This window comes from Coffea arabica, chromosome 5c (assembly GCF_036785885.1).
Source record: "Coffea arabica cultivar ET-39 chromosome 5c, Coffea Arabica ET-39 HiFi, whole genome shotgun sequence".
Classification (NCBI taxonomy): domain Eukaryota; kingdom Viridiplantae; phylum Streptophyta; class Magnoliopsida; order Gentianales; family Rubiaceae; genus Coffea; species Coffea arabica.
The window spans coordinates 5,275,737-5,285,706 of record NC_092319.1 but is presented as its reverse complement, the minus strand read 5'-3'; the positions used below and the strand labels follow the sequence as shown (position 1 = coordinate 5,285,706).

Genomic DNA, 9,970 nt, shown 5'->3' with positions numbered 1-9,970 from the left:
GTGGTAAAATACCCTTATCAAGTTTTTAGCCCCATTGTCAAGGACTTAGACTTAGATTTCGATGCAACACTAAAGTTAAAACAAACTTATAGTCTAGACTTTATCTTTATAGTGTTAATCTTATATTATATATCCTCTAGTTTTTCATTTTGAATATGTCTAGGTACTAAATTCTTCACTAAAGGCACAATTTGCCTTCAAAAATTAAACACGGCCAGAAGAGGAAGAAGACGCATCCAATAAGAGCAATTTGAGGTAGAAAGTATTGGTGAAACTTCTGCTGAAATGGAGGAGCAAAGGCCAAGATTTTTGAAGGATTATGCCTTGCGAAATGAGTTGGGAGCACAAACTAGTATTGCAAGGCCAATAATCAATGCAAATAACTTTGAAATTAAGCCCTCACTCATCTAAATGGTTCAACAAAGTCAATTTGGAGGAAATGCAATGGAGGATCCTAACAGTCATCTAACTAATTTCATTAATTTATGTGGTACAATAAAAAAAATGGAGTAAGTGATGATGCCATTAAGTTAAGATTGTTTCCTTTTTCACTTTGTGATAAAGCAAAGGTATGGTTTAGCTCTTATCCACCTAATACTTTCATTTCTTGGAGTGAGTTGACCAAAGCATTCTTAAATAAATACTTTCTTCTCGAAAAAACAGCTAAATTTCGCATGGATATTACAGGATTTACTCAAAATGAAGGCGAGTCGTTATATAAAACTTGAGAGAGATTTAAGAATTTTCAAAGAAGATGTCCTCACCATGGTCTTTCCGATTGGTTGGTTATTCAAATATTCTATAATGGTCTCAACTACCCAATTAAGATCAACATAGATGCCACCCCCGATGGAGTTTTAATGAAAAAATCAACTGAGAATACTCAAGTTTTGATATAGAAAAAAACCTCTGACAATTATTAATGGGTAAATGAAAGAGGTAACTCAAGAAGAGCAGCCGGTATGTATGAAATCGACTCTCTCAACTTTTTAAGTGCTAAATTAGAAAACACGTTTAATTCTCATATGGATAACGTTGAGAGGTTGTTAAGTAAACAAGGGGGAAACAGTTCAAATTCTCATGTAAGTGTTGGTTATTGTTCAACATGTGGTGGTAATCATGATAGTGCTAATTGTTTTCATATGGACCAAATTCATAATGTTAACAACTACAATTAACCACCTCAAAATAATCATTTTCAAACACTTACAGCCCTGGTTGGAAGAATCGTCCTAATTTAGGGTGAAAAGGTCATTCAAATGCACAAAACCTATCAATCCACCTGGTTTCAAACAAGGCCACTTGAGTCACGTTTTTCAACTTTAGAGGCTAAATTTGAAAATCATGTTCATGAAACAAAACAAACATGAATAATATGATGACTATGATTAGGGATATGCAAGATTAATTAGGCAATATAGCTAATTCCATTAATTTGCGACAACTGAGTGAATTTTCAAGTAAAATCGAAGTGAATTCTAGAGAACGTATGAATGCAATCACTCTAAGGAGTGGTAAACAATTAGAGGATAATCACCTTGGTATAAGTGAAAAAAATGATGAAAATAGGGTTAAAAATGAACAAGAAGGTAAAAAAGATCATGTTTTAAATGAACTAGATAAACCTTCTTCTCATGTTTCTCATAAGAATGATACTAATTCCGTTCCTTTTCGCATTAGGTTGAAGCAAAGTAATAAGGAGAAGAAATTTGAGAAATTTGTTCAAATGTTTAAGCAAATTAGAATTAATATTCCTTTTGTTGATGCTATCTTACAAATTCCCTCTTATGCTAAATTTTTTAAGGATATTATGTTAAGAAAAAGGAAAATTGAAAATCATGAGACAATAGCATTAACGAAGGAATGCTCAACGTGTTTTCAAAACAAGATTCCAACTATGCTTAAAGATTCGGAGAATTTCATTAGACCTTGTACTATTGGACATTTGAATTTCACTAATATTATATGTGATTTAGGTGCAAGTGTATCATTGTTGCCACTTTTCATAGTAAGGAAGCTTGATTTGAGAGGGAAGAAAGATATAAATGTTACTCTTCAATTGGTTGATAGATCAATAAAGCATCCGGTTAGTATAATTAAAAATGTCATCATTAAGGTGAAATCATTCTTTATACTAGTTGACTTTATAGTGTTTGATATGAAAAAAGACATGCATTTGCCTATTATTTTAGGTAGACCTTTCTTAGCTACCGCCAAAACGTTAATTGATATTCAAGAAGATAAATTAACCTTTAGAATTAATGGTGAAAAGTTAACATTTAATCTTAATGAAAGTAAGGATCTTGATTTATGGCATGAAAAAGCTTTTAAGCCAAAGGAGAATAATGTTATACAAGTATTGTATAAAGAAGGTTATCATGTTGAAACTCTTGATTCTCATGCTTATAACATGCCTAATATGAAGAGTAAAGGAAAAGAGATCCTTAATTCTAAAGTTCAAATAGATAAATGCAAGATATCAAGTAGTCTTTGGGATTGTTTAAAATGTTTCTCAAGGAGTCCTCATACATATTGTGATCATGCTAATTCTTCTTTGTTTGATGATGAGGATGATTTAGAGATAAGGGAAGTTCAAATTTTGATGACTGGAAATAGAAATTTTAACCCTTGGGAAGGAACTAGTTCCTTTTCCTCTCCAAAGTGAACTTCAAGAAGAAACACTTTGAGTCGAACTAATGACTATAAGTGCTAATTGGGAGGCAATCTAATATTTTAAGTCATTTCTTTTGTTTTAGAGTATTTTCATGTCTATTAGAAGTATTAAGTTGTATTTGTTAAGTCTCTTTTGTAGGTTTCAAAAGTTTAGGCTTTTTGAAAGCTGACAAGGAACAAGAAAAATAAAGAACTCAACTTCTCATTTTGCATTTTAGAAGTTTTTGATTCGTTATGAAGGGTTAGATTGCATGTTTAGATCATTTGAAACTTGTTTGAGGCATTACATGTCACGAAAAAATTGAAAGGAATCGTATTTCTATAGAACTTGGAATCGAATGGAACAGTGAAAAAATACAGTTTTCTACATTTTAATTGTAGAAACTCAAAGCTATCTCACGGATCCTGGAGGAGTTCTTCTAAAAAAAAGTTTCATCTATTGTTTCTTCTTTCCTTTCTTAACTACACACTTTACATTTGTGGCTTTTGCATCATTTGAACCTTCAATTAGTTTGATTACCATTTTGCATTATAGATTTCTATCACTAATGGTTATATGGAATTACTTTTGCACTCTTTGACTTTCATTTATGTAGAAAATGGTTGCAATCCAAGAAAGATGAAGTCATAGAAGATTGCAAGCAAGAGAACCATTTACTATAGAGGGAGTAATTCTTTTCCTCTTGCTCTTTCTTTACATACATTGATGACAATGTGCACTTTAAGTGTTGGGGGAAGGTTTATTACTTTTTTAATGGTGGAAAATGGTTCAAATTTTTCAAAATTTTGTCAATTTTCAAAAAAGTTTCATAACCATTAGTAGTTAAATTCTTCCTTTGAAGAGAAATTGGTGTATTTTAAGAATCTCATTTTTTATTTGACATGGAAATAGTTATTATATGCCTAGAATTTTTGCTATAAAGAAAGTATATGTTCTAAAGTGGAATAATTATGTCTTGAATTTTGCATGTTTGATAAGTTTTCTATCTTGATTGAATTTTACATTTTGAATGATGAATATGGTCAATATTGGCATTACTTTTGTGATGATCATTCTATATGAGGGAACCTCTAAAATAAAAAAAAAGAGAAGAAAAAAGTGAGAGAAAAAAAAAGAAATAAACGTCTATTCCAATGATTCTTGAAATTTAGTAATTGGAAGTTTTTCATTTACAAATGTCGATTTTTCTATAAAATAGCTCTTGAATTATGAGTATGCAAAACAACTCTAGTTAGTGATAAAGTTGACTAACCGGAGGTTTTCATCTACCAATGTCGATCTCCGCATCAAAAGATATCTTCACTACTTGAGGAAACTATTTATTGTGTATTAAATAAATTCCTCTTTTGAATAATGAAAATGATCATGGAATTGTATGCCTTGACTTGATCATATGAGTGGCTTACAAAATTAAATTGAGTTGAGGGAGGAAATGAGTTGAACAAGTCTTAATTCTTAATATAATTATCTTTTCTTTACTTGGTATGATGAGTATTTATAGCGAAATGCATGGTTGTATAATGGTGGTTTACTTTGTTATTAAGAAATGAATTTGAAAGATACATGAGCATGAAAGGATGTATTTGAACTATTGTGATGGTTTATAATGCTTAATTACTTGAAGACAAGCAATCGTTCAAAAGTGGGAAAATTTGATTAGTCTTTATTTTACCTATTTTTAGTTAGGTTTTAGATTATATTTTTGGTATGTTTTTAGTTAAAATAAAAGATTTAAATTCCTTTATAAGTTAATTTTCATACAAGTAGTATTTTTTAACCAAAACATGCAAAAGTGTGGTTTAATATGCAAGTTTATGTTGTTTTTATAGGTTTTGGTCTCATATGAATTGATTGAACACAAAAGGAGTTTCACAGCCTTGACACACTTTGGTATTTTGGCTATATCTTGAACTACAAGTATCTGATTGAAATGATTCTTGAACTATTTGAAGTTAAGACATAACTCTACAATTCTTATGAAGACATCGAAATCCAATTCATTGAGCTTCCTAGTTAAAAAGTCGAAATACAGTGGGAAAAATTTTCTATCAAAGCTGAAATAGAGTTTCGACCCATTAAGGGTATTTTGGTTAATTCTCAGCTTACAGAGCATCAAATGAGATGGTTCTTGATGCATTGGAAATCTACCTCAAAGAGTTACAACTAATTCAGCCTTCATAATTATGAAAATTGCAGTTGAAATTGGACCAAAAACAGAGCAAAGTTGACATTGAAGCTGAAAGAGCAAAACTGAGCACAAAGAAGATTTGCGAGGCTAGGGTCATGGATCCCTGATTCAGAGTTGTAACTTGCTCTACAACTTGCATTTTTTTCACACACCTTTTTGACCAATTCCTTTGCAAGAAAAACGGCGGGAACCAGCTAGAATTGAGTTGGAGAAGTAGAAAATAACTTTATATCTACATTAAGAGAACATCTTCTCTTTCAAAACATCTATAAATACTCATTGAATCTCATTCATTTGAGAAGAATGTTAGCAAAAAATAGTTTCTTGTAGTGTGAAGTAAAGTAGAGTAGAAATAGGGATAGGAGTAGTTTTATCTCTACTTTCATATTGAAAGTTTCTTTCTTAGTTTAAAATCTTTGAGAGGAAGGTGAGAAATACTTTTGTATCAAGTTTATTTGAGAGATCAACTTGTGAAGGAATTCAAGGATTCAAGTTTCAAGACATTGAATAAGAATTTTTCTTTCCAAACTTTGTCTCTTGTTCTTATTTGCCATGCTTTGTTACGAGTTTGTTTCATACTTAGATGTTCTTAATATGATATCAAGTTAAAATTTTTCATATCCTAGGGTGAAGATAAATTTGTTATAGTTTTGATTTGAAGTAGTTAAGGGATGATTATGCCTTTTCATGATTTGTTAGTTTGAGAACTTGTGTTTATGCTTTATGGTTGTTTGGCCATCAACTATGAATGATTTGATAAAGTTGAGCAATGAAAGTTACCTTCTAATAGATTTAAATTCTTAAACATTAGTTTTATTTTCACTAAAGTAGTGAATAATGGTTGGTTGGATTCATATAATAACTTCATTGAACATATTTAACTTGTTTCTTATCTTTTCTCTATGAACATAGGTGAATGATGATTCAAGAAGTTAAAGAAATTAGCGAAAGCAATTTCTAGAGGAATTAACCAAGGCGGTTTCTCTCAAGAATGTCCATTGGCGAAAGCAAGAGTATAAATTTGGAAGTTATTCCTTAACAATCATGGAAGCATAAGCATAATCACATTAACTAATTTCTAATCTTGACATAACAAGGGATTCTAATTTTTAGGATCCTCTCACCTCATCTCTAAGCAACTCTAATCTAACTTGTCTCTACTTTTATTTATTTTCTTATAACTTATTGCCTGTATGGTTGGTTTTATCACCTAATGGCTGGTTTTACATTTTTTGCTTATAACTCTAATGGCCGGTTGTACCACCTAAATTAACTTCTAACTCTTATAGCCTATTGTACCGTCTAATTAACTTTCTTTGCTTTTACTTACTTAAACTTTGATTATCTAGATAATAAAGTAAGTGATTAAACTTAAATGATTACCAAATTCTAAGTCCTGTGAGATCGACACCTATTATCCCTATATTCAATAAACGAACTATATAGTTGGGGAAATAGGGTAACAAAGTTTTAAAATTTGTAGTGTGGTAAAAAATCATATCAATGGTGTTATGGTATATGTATCATTGTATGAATCTTTTTGCGCTTTGGCTGCTAAATGTATGAATCTTTTGGATGACTTTGGTTGTTAAAAATATTTCACGGATCACTATGGATTAAAATATTTAATTTTTTTTTACTTATAGCCTTTTGCTTAGACAAATGCTAGATGCTCATAGTAGTTAACAACTTGTTGCTATCGCAATTGGAAAAGCCATATGACATATATGGTGACAAAGAGTTGTTGTCACAAGTACACTAAGTTAGAATGACAATATGTCGTCGCAAAATATATGCAATTAGTGACAACGAGACAACTTGAGTGACAAAGCATCAAGAGATGTAGTCACAAAAAGAAAAGGTCATCACAACTCTATCTTAGAAGTTGTGTTGTTACTCAAGTTAATGATAGAGTAACAACATTTTAACCTTGTCACAAGGTACCTTTCGTGACACTAAATTAGCAGTAACCCTGTGACAAGTAAAAAGTCGTTACATGAAGTTTTCTGTGACGACTTTCTATGTAGTAGTGATAACTTTTGTTGTGACTAGAGCTACATTTTCTTGTGGTGTTTTGATTTTCTTATTATACACTTTTCCCTTGTTTTTCTTCTCTTTTTTCTTCTTTTTTTTTTTTGAAAAACCTACAAAAATAAGAAAAAGAATGTATGAAAATAAATGACCAATAAATAAATAGAAACCTCACGAAATTGTTTGAAAATTAGCAAAAATTTAGTATCTACAAAGGGAATGGAAGGGAAGATGCAATTCAATGGCAAGCAGATTGATAACTCAATTCAACTTAATTGGAGAATATACGTATGCTCTCTACCCTACCTAGTTAAAAGTAGGAGTACTCCCCTGAGTGCCGCCTCTCCAAATGCACTTTCAACTACTCATTAAAATCACCAATCTTTATCAAAACAATTTTAAGATAAAAAACTTGATTTTTGAAATTCTATAACTTACCCACTAATTCTCTATTCCTTGTTCTTTACTGTACAAATCTTCTTCAGAAAAATTCATTTAATTCACAAGTGTTTTTGGCATTTTGAACATTCTCCCGATTCCCTTCTCTTCTCCTCCATTTCTTAACTTCTAATACTCATCATCTATTATAGCTCTATTTATTCATATGTCCTCCCTCTCGATTAATTGTATTTAAAGAGCCTTGGGCTCATGATTTTCACATAATTATAGTGCTCTTATCATCAACTTAATTGTAATCATCTCCAACCAAATTGTTAACTAAATATTTGTATATTCTTACATGTATTCTTCCTCATTCTCCGAAAGATTCCTAACTATGTTAAGTGAATTATGGAGCATTTCTAGTGTTGATATTCATTGTATGATTATTTCTCTAAAATGAGTGTGTGAAAAAATTTTCTGAATGGATAATCCACTACAATATGTATAGCAGTGTATAAATAGATTTCATTTTTTTCTGTGAAAATTGTGTCTGACCCAAACTTATTTTTAGTGATTCCTTCCACTTTTAAAATGAAAGTGTTCAAAATATTGTGGACATTATGCAGATAATCTCTTGACATGTTGTGTTAAAAATGCCAAGATTTCTTTTTTAGGCAATTAAAGCCAAGATTATTTTCTTGTCTTGCCAATGTTGGGTTAAAAATGCCAACTTACCTCCCCAGATTTTGTATCATGACAAAGAATGTGTTTGGATTGGGATATATGGGTTTCAATATTTTTTTTGTTAGAATTATTAGAGCGTCAAAATGCATCCGTGTCCTCTTAACTTAGATACGTGTTCCAGTTTAGAGAATGACTGTCATGGCAGTTCGATTTTTTTTGGATCTTTTGTGGCTGTTTTGCACAACCCAGACAACTCAATGACACAATGGGTAGACCGATCTGGATAAGACAGAAACAAGAGATGGCAAAACAGATTGCATGCGAGGAACAAAACGGAAGAACACAGCGACGGCACAAAAACCTGAACGGCTGTTTTTTTTTTTTTTTTTTGATTCGATGATGTCAAGACTCAAACATACAACTCTAAGATGCAATTAACGACATGAATCACAGCAACAACTCACGAAACAAAGCGGACAGAAATAGGGAATTACAGACAGCAAGGAAAACAAGGAACAAAGAACTAGCGACTAGAAATTTTTTTTTTTTTTGACTTTGACACGCGAAATCAGATTTGACAACAAACAAATGTGACTCAAAACAAAATGAAAAGAAAAGATATAACCTGGTGGTTGTCAGAGTGTAAGGGACTAGTCTTCCCCTTTTTTGGCTCTTTGCAGACATTGATTTGTCGTTCGCTGTATCATTCCTAATATTAATAAAGAGGGGGCTGGCATCCCCACCCCGTGGACGGGGCTTTGCCGAAAAAAAAAGTAGAGGACGGAATGGTGAAGATAGATTGAAAATAAGATATAAATTTTTAAGAAAAAGGAGAAGACATAAAAGGCATGTGATATAGATATACGTGTCAGTGCCTTATGAGTGCGACTAAGGTGATTGATAAGTGCGTGCAATCGAGAATTTGATCCCAATGAAATATGAACAACTTGCCAAATATTAATTGGTTATGAAGAAACATTAAAATCCAAACTACATTGATCTTCCTTTTTAATCTCTAATATAACTAGCTAGTTGAATTTTTTATTTCATTTAGAATTAGATAGTGTGGGTGCCACTGTAAAGAAAAAAACCTAAAGTAAATATCATCATCAAAAACTTCTTTTATGAAGAATTTACTTTATAGATTTGAATTGAATTCACAATTTTGTCACTTAATTCAAGCTATACACCACACTTAATATCCTTTATTCAATTGTAAATTAATCCCATCTGAACCATTTATCATATTATAGCGAAATTGTAGATAGTTCATTTTGAATCTAAATCTGAATAGTGGCAGTGGCAAAAGGGAGAATGAGGGTAGATGGGGAAAGAGGGAAGAAAGAAATAACAAAGACGAAGGAGAAGGAAGAAAAAGAAAAGAAGGAAGATGGTATTGTGGCAAAGATAATGGTGGAGGGAGAGGATAGGGAAGGAAGGAGATGGAGATAAGAAAAAAAATTTAAAAATTGTTAAAACACCCAAAAGGAAATGATGAAAAGAAAAAAATAAAAAAGAGAAGTGAAAGAAAAAAGGAAAACAAAATATCAGGACAAAATAGTATTTTTTACTCACATGAATAATACTTGTAGGTAACTTAGCAGTTAATAGGCCAATTTCCAACATATTTTTTTTTTGGGTGCTAAGGAGAACCATTGGCTCATTACATGTTGATCAAATGAGGGAAAGCCACTCCACACATGTCCGGCCCAGGAGTTCTTTAAATGGCTATGGTGGGTTCCCAAACATTGTCAAGCCATAGTCTAGACATCTCCTAAATTTAGCTAAATGATCCGCACACCTGTTCCCTTCTCTCCAGATATGTTCCAAGCTGCAATCCCAATTCCAGCACAACATGTCTCTAATCTCTACTATTATATTCCAATGTAGACTCTCCTTTAAAGCTGACTCCAGCAGTGAAACAACAACCTTAGATTTTGACTCAATGACAATTTTTCTATATCCAGAATTCCAAGCACTTCGTAATCCCATATGAATAGCCCAAAGCCCTG

At 31.7% G+C, this 9,970-nt stretch overlaps 1 non-coding gene across 1 annotated transcript; it reads right to left on the bottom strand.

Moving 5' to 3' along the window:
- Positions 1–665: 665 nt before the first annotated feature.
- On the bottom strand, positions 666–772 carry LOC113691139 (small nucleolar RNA R71). Its single transcript, XR_003448553.1, has one exon. It is a non-coding gene; the product is annotated as a small nucleolar RNA R71 (small nucleolar RNA).
- Between the last annotated feature and the right edge of the window lie 9,198 nt (positions 773–9,970).